This window comes from Macrosteles quadrilineatus, unplaced genomic scaffold, assembly GCF_028750875.1.
Source record: "Macrosteles quadrilineatus isolate MER2022 unplaced genomic scaffold, UCM_ALF_1.0 Scaffold_2__2_contigs__length_208266976, whole genome shotgun sequence".
NCBI lineage: Eukaryota > Metazoa > Arthropoda > Insecta > Hemiptera > Cicadellidae > Macrosteles > Macrosteles quadrilineatus.
Window position 1 is genome coordinate 35,094,070 of NW_026542595.1, and position 16,918 is coordinate 35,110,987.

Below are 16,918 nucleotides of genomic sequence, written 5' to 3' on the forward strand. Positions count from 1 at the left end.
CAAAGAAAACATTGCTGTACTTATTGCAGGTACAAACGATACCCGAAGAAAGGATTTTTTGCCTATCTACTCAACCCTGGAGAACAGACTAACCAAACTGAGCAAAAATAAACATGTTATAGTCACTACAATACCTCAACATTATGACCCAAGTGTAACACAAGATACTAGCCATGAAATCCTAAAAGTTAACAATTATATTAGAGAACTAGTTGCAAGATCTGTAAAAGTACACCTAATTGATTTGGATATTCTAAATAGATCCCATTTCAAAAGACAAGGACTCCATATTAATCAAAAAGGGAAAAACATAATTGTTCAACAGATACTAAATTTATTAGAAAAACTAACAATAATAAAAAAGAAGGAACGATAGGAAAGAAGGATTGTTTATGAACAAAAAAGCTACAGAGTTCTGAAAAAGGGATTGAGTTTAAGAACAAATTGAAAAATTTAATCTCAATAAAAAATAATTCGTCAAATGCAACAATGATCTCGTCAGGAGTCAGAAGCCAATCCTTTGACACCAGAAGCACAACGGTTATTTCTGATGTACCATAAAATTTCACTTTGTATTTTGAGTCAGATTCATGGCTGTCAACAATAGCCGGCCAAGGTGAATGGCCTTTCACCTTAGCAAACACTCTATCTCCAATTCCATACTTGTATTTGTTTTGACTAGTATTCATAATGTAAAACTTGACAATGAATAATGGACAAAACCAGAGTGTTAATTTATTTAAACAGTGTCAATTTTATTTCATTCAAAATCCATGTAGCAAGTAGTTATAACAAAACACTTTAATTGTTTTAAGTCCATAAATAAATATATTTGTCAGCAATAATAAAAATATGAAATAAATAGTTTTGTAGATAAAATCAAAATAATAAAGTCCTTTGTGATAATACTTTACTTCTCCCTGCTAGTCTTAAATAAATAAAAATAAACAGCTTTTCTTAAAATAGTACAGGGAAGTATATGGTGCTGAAAGTTAATAATAGACCAGCTCAGTGGAAGTTCAGGTGAAGGGTCAGTTCTCAATTGTAAACAAATCTGCAGATTATGAGACTGAAGCTGAAGTATCCAAGGCAGATTTGTAAGTGGGCTGGATATCAGTTGCAGGTACAAAGGTCAAACACTCACCACACTCACTGCCACTTCTGAAGTCTTATCTCTGGTCCCATCTATTCACTGATAACTAAAATAATCCTGTAATATTTTGGAAAAACCTTGATTTTATAAAAACCTGTTACTTTAAAGAAAAACTGGTTGCATACTTTTGCACAAAGTTTCAAACTGATGAAATTGGTACTAAATACTTTGTATAAAAATATATTAAACTGGTAAAACTTTAAGAAAACTGAGGAGCACAAGTGACACAGTTCTTGTAGCACAAGGGTCTTCCCCCTACAGATGAATATCCTCCCTGTTCATCTCCAACGATGATGGTTACTTCTTTATCATCTCCCTCGTTCGAAGTAGCATCATTATCATCTCAAAGTCATTTAGATTGGTTGAAAACAAATGGATTTGGTTTGCACTTTGCCTAAGTTGAGATAGGCCTATTAAGTTCCTTGTATGAACCCAAAACGTATTTCTAAATCAATCTTTGTGGCACTGGTGGTGATGAGTGTGATTCTTATTTTGTGATTTTCAGGACCTTTTAGGGCCTATTGACCTATAGACCCAGGATTTCCAAGAATACAATGTTCTGCCCAAATCGAACTAGGCCTAGGCTAAACTTGTAGCTAATTTGTAAGGTTAAAAATTGACTGTTTGAAACCCCAACACCTCTGTAACACACAATCACGCCGACATTACTCAATAGCGCATTTATTCGGCCAAGTCCAAATTTAAAGGTTTTAAGTTTTATTTAAATTTAAGGTTAAATTTAAGATGTTTTAAGAAGTAAGGCTAGGGCAGGCTAGTCAAATTTTGAACACTGTTGAATCTAACCAATGATAAATGCTTCAAACTCACTTACGTTACCTATTATATGAATTGATTGTTTTTTAACATGTGCGAGCAGGAAAACAAGTTTCACCAAAGTCTCACGCACTGACGGGGTTCTTTAATCCACAGCTTTTAACTAAGTGTTGACTGATTATGATATACGAGTGGCTTTGAGAGTGACGGGCAAGATGGATCGAGATCATATTCATACTAAGGAGAAGTTTGAGCCTTAACCGATGCATCTAGGCATTTCTTTAAAATATATGTTTTTTACAATTATACTTATTCTAGTTTCACATTCTTTGACTATTTAAAGGGGGGATGTCACAAAAAGGCAAATTTGAGAAAACATCGATTAAGTGTTTTCAAACGCTCCCAAAATAAATACTTTGCAGTCCCAGTACTATCGACATTCCCCTTTTTTACCCTTGTATGATTTCAGATCGTATGTTAAAAGAGTTGCGATGTTATGAGTAGTGCTTATTATTCCACGACGTTATTACGTTATTATGTTATTATTATTCTATAACGACGTACCAATAATTTGAACGTTACATCATTGTCACGTTTCTTACACTGTTTCTTGAGGTTTGACGTCAACGGAACAACAAATTTACCCAATTATATTTTGTTCTTCAACTTATCATTTTTGATCGTATTTTGTGTATAAATTCAACTAGATTTTTGTGATAATTCTATTTCTTATTATAATTTACGTATAATAGCTAAAGTGTCATAGTTTTGAAAGTAGTAAGTGTATTTTCTTTTTTTATCACCTGTATATGTTTTCTGTTCAATTATAATGCAATCAAAGCTCGATCGCACAAAGAATTAAGATACCTAAGCTAACTGACTATATATTTTAGAACTCAATTTTCATTACATCGAAATTGTGATGGCACATGAGTAGGTTGACTCCGACAGAGTCAGGCATCGTTAGACACATTTAATCAAAGATTTACATTTATTCTCAATATTAAATAGAGTGGTGTTGTAACAATTTGTCTAATCACTCCGAAATAAGTTATTTTCGATAACAGTCACTCGTATTGTTTAATCTCTCGTACCGAAAGTGATTTTCTGGCACTTGCTCCATTATTCCTGTCGTCGGCTTTCCCTTAAAGGACGAAAAAAATTAAAATAAATAAAATAAAATAAATTAAATAAATTAATTAGTACAAAAAATTTAAAGTTGATTGGAGGTCAATAGTTTTTCCCGTGAGGTAACTTTTTCATATGCTAGGCTTTGCCTCGCAAGTTTGGGGTTGCCTCACACATGAAACTCGGGGGCACGGCGGAAAATTCCACTTTCGGTCCTAGTAATAAAATTTACTATTCTTGGTAGCTTTGGAAAACTGACAAAAGTACTATGCAGCGTTTGGTTTCGTGGTTCCAGGTGGTTACGAGTCAGTAATGAATTCCCACCCGACGGAGTTAGTCTTAACAAAGCCACATACACATGTGCAGCAAAATAATAAAATACAAAAAGTATATTAGACAGCATAAAAAAATAAAAAAAACATTCCATAGAGACAAATGATAAAATATTTGCCAATCACTGTAGTAGTAAGCATATTTTGAATTCCGTAAACTGAATATTTTCTTCTTCAAAATTTGTATCAACTATAGTGTATAAAATATATATGTTTTTACTTGTTTTAGTAACTTTGTCCAACCTGAGTCTTAGCTATTATGGATCTGTACATTCAGATGTATAAAGTGGTCTAAAGTTAGATGAAAATGTTAGGTGAACGTACAACGCTATAATAACTTTTAAAACACATTATACGCACCGCTACAAATTCATTGTCAGGCTTTGAAACGGTAATACATGAACAGAAATAATGAGTTAACAGCACTGTAAGATTTTACTTCGATACTTGCTTGCAATAGGAAAATTATTTAAAGTTACTGATCGAATTATTACACCTTTAAACCTGCTCTATACTTCATAAAAGTGTATATTGTTTGGATGAATATTTTTATAACAATGAATATTGTATTGGTTAAAATATGTTATGCGGATTCACAGATTGTAACCCCACATCAATTTTGTAATTGCACATGAATCACTGTATGATACCTTAATATCTTAAAACGGTTATAAATCTTTTCTGTTTGTATCCACGAGAAAGAGTTATTTGTTTTTAACTTCTTTACAATGTCCTGTTGTAAATTTCATGTTCCATTAGCTATAGCGTCAATAACCGATTCAAGACTGGAACTTTCCGATTTATGGGCTATAAACAATGTTTTTTTACAGTAAGTCGTGAGCAATTGTAAAACACTTCTAAAATAACTTGTAGTTCTATGAAGCAGCTTTAGTATTTATATCATGTTAAATATAGAAGTAATTGGGATTTTTGGAAAACAATTGTAGTCTAAGCATACACAAATTATTAGTGTAGTACGTGTCTTACATATATTCCATAGGAAGAGCTTTTCGACTGTATCTTATTTTTATCATTATTTACAATTATTAAATCTTTTGAATAACAAAAGAATTTGTATTCAGAATTTGTAAAAATAAAAATTGTTAGAAATAATACTTTAAACATACACTATTCTGTGACACCTTTAGCATATCACTGTGTTAGTCATACTTCAACAAAAGAAATCCTTCTATGATGGAATATTCAAGACATCTTTATTTAACTGACAACCACCTCGAGGTGAGAAGTTTTTTATGCTAGCTTCAGCTGCGCTTTACCTTATAGAGCGCCACAGGTTTCCCAATATTCTGTTGATTATAAATTCCTTTAGCAGACAACCATTGAGGTGTATTGATTTATAACTTCCTTGAAACTTCTTCCAAAATTTTGACGCGTTAGACCATTAAAAGTCGGGACATAAATTTTACCACGTAAAATTAAATAGTAATTTTACTATGAAGTATTTGTGTAAATATGTACATAATACAAATGTGTATAGTTATATTTAGAAACTTTTTCATGCAATCGTAATTTTATTTTAAATTATAACAATATATTTAATTCTTTGCATTAATTTATTTGTTTGAATTACTATGTTTATATTTTCTTACAGTTAAATTATCGTACAAAAGTTAAATAAATCTATATTATATTTTCGTAAAATGTCTAATCATGTTTTTTTCCGAAAAGCTTCGTGTACAAACTATATTCAGGGGTATTGCCGAATAGTGAAATATTGTGTAAATAAATAAGTTGAACTTTGTATCGTCACCCGAGTAGACCACTACTACCCTAGTGAACAGAAATACATATTTGTTCCTTGTTAAAAGTGTATGAATCACATTATTACGTTAATCACGTTATAAACTCCACAAATAAATATATAAAGCTGATACATATTTAGAAAACTTTAATGCACATTTAAAAAATCAACATATCACTAAAAGCATGTAATATATATTTGCCCTTACTTATATATAGTTCTAAATGTATCATTGAATTCTACTGGAGCCATGTAATTAATTTATGGTCGTTGGTAAGCTTAGTTCATGTAGATTTGCAAAAAATGTGAAAATTTTATTTTGATAATATGTATGGGGGAAAAACGTATTCATAAGAAATATATTGAAAACGGGGTTTTAAAAACTTTTGTTTGGAGAACAATTTTAGCTGCCTTTTTTTAATACTTTCAAGAAACGCGTAGTATCAAACTGTAAAAAAATCTTCTTCTCTTATAGAATATCACCTTCCACTTTGGTTGATTTCCTCATCATTAAAAAGTTATATGCAAAAAGCTAAGCGACCTCTATTTATAGTGGTATTATTAGTTTCAATATATGTATAGTTATTATCCAATAAACTTAATCAGGCAGTAAGTATTCAAGACGAAGTAAACTCGTCCATGCGCCTTCTCAAGCATTAAACGTGGCAGCAATTTGTTCTACTTCATTAATTCCTTGCCTTTTTCCAATAACTTGCTCTTGCTTCTACAATTATACCTAATTGACAAACCGTTTTAGTAAGTAACTGGAACTTCCTTCGGTGAAAATGTATTAAATTTACACCTAAATAAAAGTTTTATATTTCAGATTTTTGATCAATTTGACAAAACTAAATAGTATTCTTTGTAAAGCTGTAGTAGTAGATTATTTAAACATTTTCAACCATGAGGATTGTTCAGGTACATAAAATTAATGAATTATTCATTTACTGTTCAAAACAGGATTTTTAGTCATGTATGGAAAAATTTTACACAATATCTTTCTGTTTCTTCTGCGTACTATTATCAAAATGTATGAAAAATCTACGATAGAAATTGTATAAACGGGATCATGTTTGATATAAATAAACTAGTCACCTGATATAAAGTTAATTGTATTGTTTTCTTTTTAATGTAGCCTTCATGTCAAAGCAATAAGGTCACTGTCAAATAATGACGATAAATGCACCCATCGATATAACACAACGTTCTTTAAATTGAGTAATTGATTGGTAGTTTCGATCGTTGATGTTCTTTTTTTCAATTATTTTAGTTCATTTGCATTTAAAAATATAAACATTTAAAGCATTTACATTTTAAAAGATCCAAGCGTTATAGTTTAGTTATTTATATTAAAAGGTTTTCCTCACCTCAATCTTTGCAGTCTGTCCACAGAAAAATAAATGTAAAAGGTAAATACGTCTTAAGAAACTGTTTGCTGAAACGACTAATTTAAATTATTGAAGCCACTTAAAATTACATTTCTTAGGTACTCACTAGTTTGGATAGTCCAGTTTTTTTTCAGGATCTAGGTCTAAGTACAATAATAATTGGCATGTTTGTTTTAATCATTGTTCATTTTTACGAGCTATGTTTAGAGCCTTACATCTTAGCTAGTTATACATTTTAAAAATTAGATCGCAGTTAATTAATATACAGTTATTATTGGCTGAAATATAGAGCCATTAAACTCCTATCTTTAGCAAGTGTTGATAAACTGCGTGGGTGCTTAGCTAGGCGCACATAAGTTTCTGGTCTTCTAGCCTTGTTCGACTAGTTTTGTACCAATAAAGGTTACTGAACGCCCGGATATTGCAGTAGAGGCCAGGAATGGTCAGCCATGTGACTGCTGATTCTGAAACTCTGACAATGATTCTTATAGTCAACGATGTACGAGTATTATGCATTGCAACTTAATATCGTAAAAAAAAAATAAAAGCACTAAATTAAAATAACTTTTTAAACAATATTATTGATGTCCATGCAAATAGTTTTTACTTAACGTTAGATTAGATACATTTTCACTGAAAAAAGGGATTAAGACAATACGCCAAATCAATCGTACTGTTGATATGTTTAGTCATTATAAGAGAGCTGGAAAATTCCTAATGATTCCTATGCATATTGATGTAATATTTTGTAATATTTTTCTAATACATGCTCAGTCTGAAAAACTTATTGTTTTTTACAAAGTGGTATGTAACTTTATATTTAACAAATGTTTGTTTGTAAACGACAAATTTCCATCAGTAATAATAACGACACAAGAGTCGATACAGTATGTACAGTATGTAATAACAGCAAACCGTGCCACTTTCCTTACTCATGGTAGATTGGTTTTTCCAAAAAATATTTGTTAATCTTTTCTGTAAATTTCTGCTAAGTGTATTACACTATTGTTTAATAAACTTTGTTTGATGTTTTTTAACGGCAACGTTTTGTAAAACTACTGGGATTATCGATAATGTTAGTCTAGATACATGATTATTTTATCAAACATTTTATATTAGGGATACATCACAGCTAATAGGATGTTTTATGTATGAAGAATCTTGTAAAACTAATGTTTAAGGTCACATATTAAAATATTTATGAAACTGTAGTAATAGTCAAGTATTAATACCTTGAATGAATATAAAATTATGTTAAAGATTACTAATTTTTCTAGCTTACCTATTAAAAAATATTTTTTTAACAATAATTTAAACTGTGAATACTTTATAATGAGGTCTAAACTAGTTTGGGACAGTAATTTGTCCATTGTCTAGAAGCGACAAATGCCGCCATTACATTCGGATGGATGGCCACAGCTAGTATAGTTAAGGAACAATGATTCCATTGTTGTGCCACAGCCGTTTGTCTGTTACTAAATTGCATTCAACAAAATTAGACATTAGCTATTACAGAGAAATTTATACAGGCAATGAAGATTCGTATGCAAGTAAAATCATAAAATGTCAGCAAGTGTATTTAATAAATTACTCGTTTACCATTAATTTTTTAATTATTAGGTTTTTATTAAATACTTGAATTTATTTTTTGCTTATCCTTTTAAAACTCAGGGACTGTAAAACGATGCCATTCACAATCGTAACATCAGATTGCTGGGTCATGAAAAATAGCAATAACATGTTGTGTGATACGCGAGTCGCAAATGCATGATGTTATGAATTCTACACAGTTATTGTCAGTCGTTTCACAGTTATGGCATTTTTATGTAATCACTTATCTATTTCCGTTTCGTTTTATCTATCACGCTCAGTGGAACAGCTACAAAGTTAAGCTACCGTTGATTTTCTGTATAAGTTGCTTTAATACAAGTTTTATTAGTTCCATTTCTTATGTCAGCCACAGATTTACATTGAATATTATAATTTGGTGTAAATACGTGCTTCGTTTTAATCCAAAAAGTTGTTAATGTTGCATACATTTTGGATTACATAAAAGCAGGTTTATTTTTATTATTCTTCTTATTATTATTATTCGATTGTTTCATTAGTTCAAACATATAATATAAAACAAATCAACATAGAAGTTTTATATTACTTTAAAGAGCACTTTGATAATGCACAGCTTTTATTATAATGTTAGCCATGGACTGAGAGTAATACAAGAGGACGTTATTTAAAAGAATTAATAAAATAAAACAACAATTAGTATCAAAATTTTGCAGCTTGATCATTCCACGACATGTTTAGGTACGAGTATGTGTTATAGATTGATAGCTGTATGGGTTTAAAAAGCATATATTTAAATGTATTAAAAATCTTTTTCACTTAAAAAAACTGGTGTGAATCTTCTGTAAGACCATTTTTCATCTTCATTTTTTGAATGCCCTAAATACTTTTTTTAAGTGTCACACTTTTGTATTCATGAGATCTGAGAAAAGCGCACTATGATATCGTCTTTAGCGCTACGTAGCCCCAAGCTATTTTGTGGCGGATTTTAAATTTAGGTGGTGAAATTCAACGTAATAAACATGCACAGTCTAGTACCGTTACTTAGTCTATATTTACTAATTATTAACAGAATCTTCAAGTTGTAACAGGTTCTCTCACTTTTGATTGTGACGTTATGTATAATCTTGACTAATATCTTTGTATTACAATTAAATTTTCTTATTTTATTTAGAATGAATCCAGGCCAATGTAGGCTATTTTGATTGTCTGATCTCACGGGTGTTTTGGTTCGTGCAAGGCTGAATAGGCAATTAAATGAACCTGTTTATATAAATATATACATTTAAATAACTCACTTCAAAAGAAAAATAAATAACAACAAATTCTCACAGGATGTTTTGATAGCCTATTTAAAAAGGAAAGATACAACCATGGATTTAAATTTACTAGGTTACATTTACTTAAATAGTACTCATCTTAAGTCTCAGCAGTGAGTGTGAGTGACGATCCATCCACCACTAGGCACCATCATGGCGTCGGGAGTCGAGAAGTCCTCCTGGGAAGTGAGGGGCAGCAACATCCTTTTCCTGTAGATATCGCCTAAATCGCACCGTAACTAGATGGATACTTCTTGATGTATGCTCACGGGGACGTAATATAAGTAGGTTAAAGATATTGTGATTGACGATTCATCTGACAGTCCTCGTTGAACAAAAACTTCCCTCACTGAATAATGGCGATGTCCCCTATCTGGTGGCTAGCTGACGAACGAATAACCTCCCTCGCTTCGCTTCCCTCTCTACTCGATTTTAGTTCTACTCCTCCCGTTAGGGGCGCTGCCCGACGGAAACGGAAACCAACCCGAAGGCTCTCGAAGCTTCTACATCGTTCTAGATCTTTCTGGCACCGGACACGGAAGTTACCCAGAGTGCTCTGAAACCTTCTAGAATGTTCTCGGACACTCTGGAAGGTCGTTCAACCACCTCGCTTTGTATTTGAACTTGTTGGCGGTTTCTTCCGAATTTGAATTTGAATTAACATTATTCTTTTTCCCCTTTAATCAATTAATTTTTTTTTTTTATATGCATCAACCCATTACAAAGTGACATGAGTTATTGGCGTTGGAATAATTTTTTTATTGATTCGCGTTAAAATGAAATGAAAAATCAAGCAGATGGCAATAGCATATCTTTCGATAAATGTCATGATTTTATTATACTCGTACATAGAGGCTGTATTCAAACTATTTACTTTATTATTTGTACAATCCCATTCAATTGCAGATGTCAATGATTACTTTTGTATGTTTTTGACTTGTTTTAGAGTAAACGTGGTCATATAACTATAATAAAATGTGCTCAAACTTTCAAGATTGTTTTTATCATCGTTTGTGTTCGATGTTTCGTGATTGTCTGTGAGAACATTGTAAATGATCTTTTGATCATGTTTGCCACGTTTAAAATTACATGAATTAGAGATTTTTTTTCATTTCAGTGGCTTGCCAGTAGTACTTTTTCCTATATTTCCTTTTGAGTTACAGTGCGCCAGTTTGTTTACTTTTTTTTATTTCTTGCATTTTCATACAGAGGACATTCTATTATAAAATTTTCCATTGATTCTATAGTTCCTGTTGTACATTTCAAGCATAGTGGAGTGAAGTAGAGATTAATTCTATTAAGTGTTTTAACATGGCATGACCAATCATTATCCTAACGATGTTGATTATTAAAAAAGAAAATCATTAATGTCACAGCGGCCCTCTTTGGCCCCCATAAATTGCATAATTTGACAACCCCAACTCAGTTCAGGGCCAATTACAGGTACTAATTTGGGTTATTTTATTGACTTATACACTAATCAAACCAGATCCATCACAGTGGGACAGTGTTAGCTGCTACTCCAACAGCAGGTCCGCAGCAAGGAGTCTCCATGTGTCCTAGTCAACAGGGACAGCAAGGCCTGGCTTACACTCCTATATAAAACTGTTCTGTATAACAAACAAAAAGAATTATCCAGTGCACATTTATATAAATAAATTTCCATATAATTATCATAAATACTAACCAATTTATCTAAATAACAAGAATTTATTCTTTTTACTAACATCAGCTTGACCGTTTATTTTTAACCACTCAAGGGTTTCCCCAATTTTTCACGACAGCTTCCTCTGGCGAGGGATTAGCCACGGCCCAGTGTGACGTCTCCCTTATCCCATTGGAAGACTTACATACCGGAATCTACGTTTACAAAAAAAAAACTAGATAAGTAACATAAAAAAAACTCCAAAATCACAAGTTATCAATTAACCAATTTAAAACAAGAAAACCCGATACGGCAGCACAGTGTCAAACAACTCTCCCAACCCAGCAACCACCCCGGTTCCATCATGTGGGACCCAACGACTCGGTCCCCCGGGGACTCTAAGAAAAAAAAGAAAGGAGAACCTGCACACCCAGTGCAATGACGGATTGGAGAACCTACACCTCCACCTGGAAAAGAAAGAAGAAACTACACACCCAGGCAGGTTTATTACTCAGTTACCGCTCGGACCGCAGAATGCTGCTTAGCTGGAGGGAAGTACTTCCAAGACTCGGACAGCAAAGACTGGGAGGATGAAGTGATCGACCTAATATACGTTCAATCACTAGATGAGAGTGAAGGGCCAATAGCCGGACTGGAAAAAGAAAAGAGAAACTCCTCGCGTAAGAGAGGAAGAATGCGAATTCACCATCGCATCGCTACGCTCCTTACACCAACGCACCACCTGGACAAAGAAAGAGAACACCTCGCGTAAGAGAGGAAGAATGCGAATTCACCATCGCATCGCTACGCTCCTTACACCAACGCACCACCTGGGAAAAGACTCGGAGTGAGATTTTCTGTACCTCGTCAGCGTATTATCAACACCATCTAGAAAAGAAAGGAAAACACTATGGACAAACAGTTCTCTGATCAGAACGTGGAACTCAACCAACTTCTTATGATCATGGACGAGTGTTTGAGAAAAGAAGAGAAATATGGACACGGAGAACAGACGCACCACCAAGCGCCCATGGAACCTGAGAAAAGAACAACTACGGGGAGTTCAATGAGACCCAAGTTCCACCAGAGGACAAGGGAGGTCGGGGGGTCGGGGTGAGTCGCGACACCGGCTCCAACAAAACAAAACAAGTGTGAAGTCGCAACGGACATAAATTAGCCTGACCCAAATTAAAAATAAACGCAAGCTATATAAAAAAAAATAAACTATCCACAAATTAACAAGAATTTACACAAATAAATAGCTTTAGCCCCAGTTTCACTTTCGAATATTCAGCATTCAATTCACAATCTAAAAACAAAAATAAAAATCCCTAATTAAATCCCCACCTAAGTCAGTAAAAATCCCCATTCCATAAAAAAAAAAATTAAATTCCCTTTATCCCACAAAAATCAAAACAAATCCCTATGGAGGGATAAAACCCGTTTCATCCCTGCCACAGTTTGAAAAATCCCAGTGCGGGACAAAAATCCCGCCAATGACAACACTTTTCCAGGTACAACTTTTAACTCAGTAATTGAAAAAAACAAAATACAAAACGCATGACCCCATTGCCTACTCAGTCAAGGACTAAATAATGGAAACCAGGCATCATCTCTCATCGACGCATCACATAAAAACAATTAATTCTCGCTTTACTCTTCTCAGTTTTTCAAAGTAATTAAACAAAAATTTCCAAAGATTATCATTAGTCCGTATTTCCCTAATCAATAGATAGTGCAGGCCTACATCAAATAATTTATTTCCCCAAATTATTTTACGATTACACAATATCACTGGTAAGATTCCAGGAAATTTTCTAAGTCCAATTATAATAAAGTACAAAATCCAGTTCTTATTTTTATAATACTTAAAGCTATCAGAACTGTCAAGTGAGTTGGGCCCTTTGACCAGATCAATGGAGTAAGCCAGTAATGCTGCCAATACATTGAGCAAAAACAAACTTTCAGTACACAACTTTTACCAATAAATTAAAAATTTTCAAACATTTTAACTCCATTAAGTCTAATTAATTTACAATCAATTCTGGTTATTAGCTCTTCCATTAACGCCCAGGCTTTACCATCCAACTCACTTTCAAGTTCAATCCACTTAACTTAACCACAGACTAAGCCTAGGTTAGTAAATTACCACTAGCCTAAATGCATGTTAGTAAGCCAATCTCAAATGTTTCACAACGATTTGTTTTTCTCCCATTTTCTCCGGCTAATTATTTACCAACAGTAGGCCTAACACCATAATATTCCATTAATGATTCATAATATTCACGTCAACAACGTAATTCCGTTTTTCAATCACTTCAACGACAAGCGGTATTTCCCCACAACGATTAAAAATAATCCCCCATTTATCCCACTCAAGCTATAAAAATTCCCTTATCCGGGATAAAATCCCGCGGATGGAACTGACAACCTGACAGCAAGCCAACCCGGCGGCCATCTTGAGCTCACGCAGAACGCATCCACTTTTAATTTTACAAGTTCAGAAACATTTTAATTTCCGAAATTTTGCTTCCCATCCTCCCACAATAATTATTTCTTAATTCCCTTTCTTTCTTACTCCTTATACTAGCAGCTTTTAATCAAGTATCTATTACCAATTGTTCACCAACAACCAAACAAAATATTCCAATATGGCGTCTTCATTCACAACGCAACATACAACGCACGACAGCTCTGACAAGACAACAGCAGAGTGCAACACTGTGGGAGTGGGAGGGGGGAAGAGACCCAATACATCCTAGATCACGTGTACAATGGCGAAATAAGTTTACGAACAAAATATTCTATTTACTTCAAAATTACCTAATAAATCGAAAAATAGCTCTTTCTTCACGAAAATTTCACGAAAATGATTCTTATTTTACTTTTAATCGATTTAAACATATTTTATTCCAGAAACAGCCAAACTTTAAATTTTGAACATTATTATGAGTAAAATAATTTGATCAAGCAAATCCCTAATTTCACTTACCTTTAGGTTGACATTGTCGCAGTCAACCCCACACCTGACACCAGATGTCACAGCGGCCCTCTTTAGTCTTCGTAGCGGTTGGGAGCAGGAAGAACGAACATTAAAACAAGCGAATAGGGATCAACTAACTTTATTAATTATCGAATAATGAATAATGACTTTACATAACTACAAACACGATGATACAAGAAAATACAACTAACACTTTGTACTCGCGACTAACAGAATATTAAATGATTTTAACACTGAATTTAGAACGTACACGGACTCATAGAAAGAGTAAGAGAAAGAAAGGGCGCGAGACCGCGCGCGGCGGACCTTACCGTCATTCGCTACATTCCGGCGCGATCTAAAGCTTCAGCATCGCCCAAGCGGAAGCGTCAGCGTGGTCACATGACCATCGTCAGCCAATCAGCGCACGCTGAGCGCTCAGCCCATAATTCAACGCGTGGACAGTTGCTTGACAGGTGCTGCAGCCAAACGATTACAACTGTCATTAATGAAACTAACTGAAGCGAGGAACCGAGTCTAGAAGTGTAACATTGTTTATCGCGGCACACGTGCATGCAGATTCAGCACATTCCAAGGCATATCCGGCCAGGCCACGACGTCTGGTTAGGATTATTGTAGGGTTACAAAGTAATGAAATGAATTGGAATATGAGTTTTAAGGTTCACTTGGAGACTTATGTGAAGTTAAATAAAATTCAATATTGCTAAATACGGTTGACACATCAACCTAGCAAATATTCGGTGATAGCCAGCGGGCCAGGTTTAGGGAGTAAGGCCAATCAGCTTAAGCTCAAAGTTAACAAATTACAACCAAATGAGGCAAATATGCCAGGCCGTCACATTAAGTTGCTGCAAAATATTTCTTAGAGCTATGTGCTTATTCTCAGTAACTTGAGTTGCCTTTTTGTGTGATGATTATACAGCGACATCGTCTGCATATTGTAGTGATGATACATCATATGGTAATCTATATAATTAATACGCTACATGAAACTTTGTCGGTTGAACTCCTCCGCCATTTCTTAACCGATTTTATCCATTGACGTCTCATTGGAAAGAGCGTGTCGCGTAGATTTGCAAACTGGCCTTACATTTTTGAAAGAGTCCCTTGGGCTCTGCCCCAGTGGCTTTGAAAGATCCCATGTTATCCTTATGAAAAACATAATTGTTTACATTTTGATCAGCTGTATAATTTAATTGCTGTTATTTATTTTTCAATTCAATGAAACGCATTGAGTACGTTTATTTACTATTTGAGTTTGTGTAAACATAACCCCCAAGACGGATCGTATTAGTATGGTTGTTGTATCTTAAATTTGTGTATTTATCGTTGTTTTGTGTCGCTATGACGGATCGAGTTAGCATGATTGTAACTTAAATTTGTGCATTTATCGTTGTTTTGTATAGCTATAATTTGTTTATTTGTTGTATTTCCTTTTAAATGCATCCGACGCGACGACAACGAAACATAGACAAGAGCCGTAATCGTGATAACGACCGCAGCTACAGAACAGTGGCGCGTAAAGGGCGTTATTATACATCGATGGTAGGCTTAACTCATCACAGTCAGCACCTGACCCTGGACAATCTCAACTATTAAGTTACAAATGCGCCCTAACACTACCCCAAAACGACTTTTCGTTCTCAATTGGCCCTCTATCAATGACCTGTATTGCCTGTACAACGAGGCACTTTGAGAAGGAGAAAATCGGCCGGAATGCTTTAGGTTTATCAACAACGAAGATAAATATGATCTGAGTTACACACTGGTAATCTTTGAGTTGACTCTTTTAAACTCATTGTAAATATGACCGTTATTCGTTTTGAAATAACTCCTGTAATACTTTGCAATTGCTCGAATTCGAGCAACATGTACACTAGTGATTTATTTATTTTCTAAATGTTTATTGAGAACAATATGCGGCTGAGTGTGCTTCCTTGAGGCAAGCCTCGTTATGTGACTCTGAAAATTGTTTGGTTCTCGGCTACTGTGTTAAGAGTTCTGTCAACCAGTCATTGTTACAGTGAGTGATGAATGTTTTTGTATTTCATATAAGTACATTTTTCTGAAAAGGTATGGTAGATTTACTCTGTCATATGAGGTAGTTGTTACCTAGCGTGAAAAGGTTAGCCTGATCAATATCTGTATACTTATATTCTATTTCTTAACTTCAACTATAAATGCTTCGCACAGCTGTGAACAATTGTAAAAACTAATAGATTATTGAAATTTGAACATTCGAATAACAAATGGAGGATTTATTTCCCACTATGATAACACGAAAAACACCAACGTTATGGTTCATAATTTACTGTTATTATTTCTAAATTATTATAAATACAACAAAAATTAAATTCAGCAAACGGTGCACTGCATCTAGTTAAATATGATGGAGGAATTTTGTGTGCTTTATAATAGGATCATTATTGCTAAAAAATCGTGCTAACGGACACAGATACCTTAATTTTAACGAATGGTGCTTTTAATGGTGCCTCTGAGGACGTTAAAACGAAAAAGTAAATTGTCCCCGAGCTCAGGTCCTACCATGAGACCTACGGTAATAGTTTATTGCCGATATGGGAAATTTGCTAAAAGCAAAGAATGTGTATTGTACAGTACAACTCATTATTGTACCAATAAACGTGTTATGCCTACGTCCAACCCCAGGTGGGTGACTCCTGCAGAATTCCTTGTACAACAACTCACATTGAGAATTAAACCTAACACATATTTTACAGCACAGGCGTATGGTCCGGGTTGAAAACTCGCCAACCACAAGTGCCCACGTTTTGATTAACAAAACGTTACATGATGATTCAGTGCACAATTGAGATAAAGAGAAATAAC